The sequence below is a fragment of the Eumetopias jubatus genome, unplaced genomic scaffold (assembly GCF_037043125.1).
Source record: "Eumetopias jubatus isolate StellerSeaLion01/CBP00866 unplaced genomic scaffold, mEumJub1_p1.0 scaffold_13, whole genome shotgun sequence".
NCBI classification, from domain to species: domain Eukaryota; kingdom Metazoa; phylum Chordata; class Mammalia; order Carnivora; family Otariidae; genus Eumetopias; species Eumetopias jubatus.
In genome coordinates this window covers 104,577,894-104,584,407 of record NW_028274819.1, presented here as the reverse complement: position 1 = coordinate 104,584,407, position 6,514 = coordinate 104,577,894, and the positions used below count along the sequence as shown (strand labels likewise).

Below are 6,514 nucleotides of genomic sequence, written 5' to 3'. Positions count from 1 at the left end.
CTATCTGCAGGCATCCCCTGGTTGTCCTGGAATGTGTCCCCGTGGATAAGGGGGGGGCACTGTATATCCTCCAATAATTAGAGTAAACTGGAAATACATCGGTCATCTAGTAAGACAACTGTTTGCCTGAGTTCTGTGAGCCACTTCAACAGATTAGTTGAATCTGAGGTGGGGGCCGTCAGGGAACCTCTGACCTGTAGCCATCGGGTCAGAAGCACAGCTGACAACAGTTGGCATCTCAAGTGGGATGGGGGCAGTCTCGTGGGTCGGAGCCCTTAACCTGTGCAATCCCACCGGCCCTCCAGGTAGATAGCAGAACTGAGTTAAATTATAGGACAGCCAGCTGGTGTTGGAGAATTGCCTAGGGAACCCCATGGCATTTGGTGGCCGGAAGGATTTCGAGCATGTGAAAGTCAAGGAGAAAAAGTTTTTCCATCATAGCTTTTAACTTCTTTCATTTGCCAAGCATTTCTGAGCACCCGTAGTGTGACAGTCACTGGAGATGGAGGGTAGCCTTTTCTTTCTTTCTTTCCCCCTTGGTAGTTGTGAAACAGATCTGCCTTGATCATTTCAACCCAGTGTGGTTATGTGCTTAGATGTAGGCATAGCTCAACATTTTGTGGGAGTGGGGGGTTTAATCATATCAGCTCACCTTTCCTGAATTTCTACTGTGCAACAGGTATTATGCTCAGTGCATTCTTCCAACAGTCACATGTGCTGCAACAACCCTATGTGGCAGATTTTATTCTGCCCATTTTACAGATAACAAAGCTGGAACTTAGGCTAAATAACTGGCTAAGCCACATAGGTAGTAAGAGGCAGAGCTGGGATTCAAAAGTCAGCCCTATGATCTTTTTTTTTTAGCAAATAATTTTAAATTTTTTTTTTTTAAACAAATACACCAAAGAATCAGGCAATGCTGTCAGCACTGGATATAGTCCTGGGCTACAAGTCTGCACACTCCTTTGCAACTGGTCCTGTGATAGGAGAGTCTTTCATTTCACATTTATTGTTTACTATGACCCCCGTTATCTTCAAAATAAACACACCATCTTTTTCCAGTATGATTTCCGTTGTTGAATTACCACTGCTGGATGTACCTTCTTTTTGAGTGCTGGTTTGCCTTTACTGTGGCCTTCACAGTGTCACCCACACCAGTGGCAGAAGCCTGTTCAGTTGTTCCTTGAACCCCTTCACAGATAGGATACATAGATTTTTGGCTGCTGTGTTGTCAGCACAGTTACTCATGGCTCCTACCAGAAGACCCAGAGAAATCTGGAATTTCCCACTGGAGGACCCACCACATCCGTGCTTCAACATCTTGAACACCAGAAAGGGACCCAAAACCAGCCTTTGGGTATGCGTTTCCCACCTCCTTGGCCTGCGAAGGTTTAGAGAAGGCTTCAGGACCCCCAAAGTGAGCCTTAAAGGCAGGGTAGGACACCCCAGCGTGAGTCAACATGGGTTTGCCTGAGGGATGTCTGCTCTGGAGGGGTGGGGTTGGAGGAGACCTTTGTCCCCAGAGCTGCTGTCCTCCTCTTTCCAGCCACCCTTCCCGGCTCTTGCAGGAAGACAGGTCAGAAGCCCCAATAAGAAGCTGTGAATCGGTGGCAATTGAATTGTTTTGCTGAGATTGGAGCCAGCTGGAGATAAGGAGAAAGCAAAGAGGGTCTTTGAGCTGGATCTAAATATAGCCTTGCCAATGTGCTTAATTTCCCCCCCCTCACCATTTCATTGTTGACTTTTTGAAGGATCTCAACTCCCTGGAGGAAATGTTTAAAGCTGGAGAAATAGAGTTTTTCTTCAGTTTGTCTTTTGTGCAAATAAGAGGAACACGAAGCACAAATGTTACACTGGTTCTTATTGATTTAAGTCCTGACAAGTTAAACAGTTTTACAGTTGCCAGCTTAGTGTCTTTTCGTGGCAGTTCTGCAGCTAATTGTGGGGAACGCCATGCCTGAGGTGATGAAACTTAATGCCCTGGGTCCCAGTTCCCCATGACTTTCCTGTGTCTTTGTCTCTCTACATATTGTTACCTTTTCCTGGTTCTCTTTGTAATACTGTCTTTCTCGTCATCAATGACTCTTCTGTATTCTCTTAAATTTCCACTGGTCTTTTCCTTTTATTCTATTTTCACTTGGGATGCTGCAATAAATAGAGCAGACACAGACCTCAAGTTTGCAATATGCTCTTTCCATATTGTTCAGTATCTGTTAGTGACTTGGTGCAGCTGGTTGCTGTCACGTCTGCTTTTGTTGCTGTCACCCTATGGATCTGAGAAGGAAAGAGATATCATGCTTTTTAAAGTGACCTAAGTCCTCAAGAGCACACAGCTCACATAGCTGTCTGTGAATCTTGGTAACTACTTCATGCTAGGTCAGGGCTTCTCAGCTTGAATTCTGTGCATGAGCTCCAGGGGGATGAGGGAGACTCTGAAATAGTAAGCAGGTTTTTAAAAAAATTTTTTTATCGTTATGTTAATCACCATACATTACATCATTAGTTTTTCATGTAGTGTTCCATGATTCATTGTTTGTGCATAACACCCAGTGCTCCACGCAGAATGTGCCCTCTTTAATACCCATCACCAGGCTAACCCATCCCCCACCCTCCTCCCCTCTAGAACCCTCAGTTTGTTTTTCAGAATCCATCGTCTCTCATGGTTCCTCTCCCCCTCTGACTTACTCCCCTTCATTCTTGCCCTCCTGCTATCTTCTTTTTTCCTTTTTCTTAACATATGTTGCATTATTTGTTTGACAAGTACAGATCTGTGATTCAACAGTCTTGCACAATTCACAGCGCTCACCATAGCACATACCCTCCCCAATGTCTATCACCCAGCCACCCCATCCCTCCCACCCCCACCACTCCAGCAACACTCGGTTTGTTTCCTGAGATTAAGAATTCCTCATATCAGTGAGGTCATATGATACATATCTTTCTCTGATTGACTTATTTCACTCAGCATAACACCCTCCAGTTCCATCCACGTCGTTGCAAATGGCAAGAGCTCATTCCTTTTGATGGCTGCATAATATTCCGTTGTGTATATATACCACCTCTTTCTCCATTCATCTGTCGATGGACATCTTGGCTCTTTCCACAGTTTGGCTATTGTGGACATTGCTGCTATAAACATTGGGGTGCACGTACCCCTTCGGATCCCTACATTTGCGTCTTTGGGGTAAATACCCAGAAGTGCAATTGCTGGATCATAGGGTAGCTCTATTTTCAACTGTTTGAGGAACCTCCATACTGTTTTCCAGAGTGGCTGCACCAGCTTGCATTCCCACCAACAGTGTAGGATGGTTCCCCTTTCTCCGCATCCCCGCCAACATCTGTCATTTCCTGACTTGTTAATTTTAGCCATTCTGACTGGTGTGAGGTGGTATCTCATTGAGGTTTTGATTTGGATTTCCCTGAGGCCGAGCGATGTTGAGCACTTTTTCATGTGTCTGTTGGCCATTTGGATGTCTTCTTTGGAAAAATGTCTGTTCATGTCTTCTGCCCATTTCTTGATGGGATTATTTGTTCTTTGGGTGGTTGAGTTTGATAAGTCCTTTATAGATTTTGGATACTAGCCCCTTATCTGATATGTCATTTGCAAATCTTTTCTCCCATTCTGTCGGTTGTCTTTTGGTTTTGTGGACTGTTTCTTTTGCTGTGAGAAGCTTTTTATCTTGATGAAGTCCCAATAGTTCATTTTTGCCCTTGCTTCCCTTGCCTTTGGCGATGTTTCTAGGAAGAAGATGCTGCGGCTGAGGTGGAAGAGGTTGCTACTTGTGTTCTCCTTTAGGATTTGGATGGACTCCTGTCTCACATTTAGGTCTTTCAACCATTTGGAGTCTATTTTTGTGTGTGGTGTAAGGAAGTGGTCCAGTTTCATTCTTCATGTGGCTGTCCAATTTTCCCAACACCATTTGTTAAAGAGACTGTCTTCTTTCCATTGGACATTCTTTCCTGCTTTGTCAAAGATGAGTTGACCATAGAGTTGAGGGTCCATTTCTGGGCTCTCTATTCTGTTCCATTGATCTATGTGTCTGTTTTTGTGCCAGTACCATACTGTCTTGATGATGACAGCTTTGTAATAGAGCTGGAAGTCCGGAATTGTGATGCCGCCAGCTTTGCTTTTCTTTTTCAATATTCCTCTGGCTATTCGGGGTCTCTTCTGGTTTCATGAAAATTTTAGGATTATTTGTTCCATTTCATTGAAAAAGGTGGATGGTATTTTGATGGGGATTGCATTGAATGTGTAGATTGCTCTAGGTAGCACTGACATCTTCACAATGTTTGTTCTTCCAATGCATGAGCATGGAACGCTTTTCCATTTCTTTGTGTCGTCTTCACTTTCTTTCATGAGTATTTTATAGTTTTCTGAGTACAGATCCTTTGCTTCTGGTTAAATTTATTCCTTGGTATCTTATGGTTTTGGGTGCAATTGTAAATGGGATCGACTCCTTGATTTGTCTCTCTTCTGTCTTGGTGGTGGTGTATAGGAATGCCACTGATTTCTGTGCATTGATTTTATACCCTGCCAGTTTACTGAATTGCTCTATGAGTTCTAGCAGTTTTGGGGTGGAGTCTTTTGGGTTTTCCACATACAGTATCATATCATCTGCAAAGAGTGAGAGTTTGACTTCCTCTTTGCCGATTTGGATGCCCTTGATTTCTTTTTGTTGTCTGATTGCTGTGGCTAGGACTTCTAATACTATGTTGAATAGCAGTGGTGGGAGTGGACATCCCTGCCGCGTTCCTGACCTTAGGGGAAAAGCTCTCAGCTTTTCCCCATTGAGAATGATATTCGCTGTAGGTTTTTCATAGATGGCTTTTATGATATTGAGGTATGTACCCTCTATCCCTATACTCTGAAGAGTTTTGATCAAGAAAGGATGTTGTACGTTGTCAAATGCTTTTGCTGGGTTTAGGCTCTATTTGCTGTTTTTTCTCTAGCTCCTTTAGGTGTAGGGTTAGGTTGTGTATTTGAGACCTTTCTTGTTTCTTGAGAAAGGCTTGTATTGCTATATACTTTCCTCTCAGGACTGCCTTTGCTGTATCCCAAAGATTTTGAACAGTTGTGTTTTCATTTTCATTGGTTTCCATGAATTTTTTTAATTCTTCTTTAATTTCTTGGTTGACCCATTCCTCCTTTAGTAGGATGCTCTTTAGCCTCCATGTATTTGAGTTCTTTCCGACTTTCCTCTTGTGACTGAGTTCTAGTTTCAAAGCACTGTGGTCTGAGAATATGCAGGGCATAATCCCAATCTTTTGGTACTGGTTGAGACCTGATTTGTGACCTCGGATGGGATCAATTCTGGAGAATGTTCCATGGGCACGAGAGAAGAATGTGTATTCCGTTGCTTTGGGATGGAATGTTCTGAATATGTCTGTGAAGTCCATTTGGTCCAGTGTGTCATTGAAAGTCTTTATTTCCTTGTTGATCTTTTGCTTAGATGATCTGTTCATTTCAGTTAGGGGGGTGTTAAAGTCCCCTACTATTATTGTATTGTTGTCAGTGGGTTTCTTTGCTTTTGTTATTAATTGCCTTATATAATTGGCTGCTCCCATGTTAGGGGCATAGGTATTTACAATTGTTAGATCTTCTTGTTGGATAGACCCTTTTAGTAGGATATAGTGTCCTTCTTCATCTCTTAATACAGTCTTTGGTTTAAAATCCAATTTGTCTGATATAAGGTTTGCCACCCCAGCTTTCTTTTGGTGTCCATTAGCATGGTAAATGGTTTTCCACCCCCTCACTTTCAATGTGGGGGTGTCTTTGGGTCTAAAATGAGTCTCTTGCAGACAGCATATGGATGGGTCTTGTTTTTTAATCCAATCTGATAGCCTGTGTCTTTTGATTGGGGCATTGAGCCCATTTACATTCAGGGTAACTTTTGAAAGCTATGAATTTAGTGCCATTGTATTGCGTGTAAGGTGACTGTTACTGTATATTGTGTTCCTTTCTGATCTATGCTGCTTTTAGGCTCTCTTTTTGCTTAGAGGACCCCTTTCAATATTTCTTGGAGGGCTGGTTTCGTGTTTGCATATTCCTTTAGTTTTTGTTTGTCCTGGAAGCTTTTTATCTCCTATTTTCAATGACAGCCTAGCTGGATATAGTATTCTTGGCTGCATATTTTTCTCGTTTAGTGCCCTGAAGATATCTTGCCAGTCCTTTCTGGCCTGCCAGGTCTCTGTGGATAGGTCTGTTGCCAATCTAATATTTTTACCATTGTAGGTTACATATCTCTTCTCCCGAGCTGCTTTCAGGATTTTCTCTTTGTCTCTGAGACTCGTAAGTTTTACTATTAGATGTCAGGGTGTTGACCTATTTTTATTGATTTTTGAGAGGGGTTCCCTTGCCTCCTTGATTTTGATGCCTGTTTCATTCCTCACATTAGGGAAGTTCTCTGCTATTATTTGCTCCAATATACCTTCTGCCCCTCTCTCTTTTTCTTCTTCTGGGATCCCAATTATTCTGATGTTGTTTTGTCTTATCGTATCGCTTAGCTCTCGAATT

At 42.7% G+C, this 6,514-nt stretch overlaps 1 pseudogene; it reads right to left on the bottom strand.

Moving 5' to 3' along the window:
- Window positions 1-909: 909 nt before the first annotated feature.
- Window positions 910-1,320, bottom strand: LOC114211443 (large ribosomal subunit protein uL14 pseudogene; annotated as a pseudogene).
- Window positions 1,321-6,514: the final 5,194 nt, after the last annotated feature.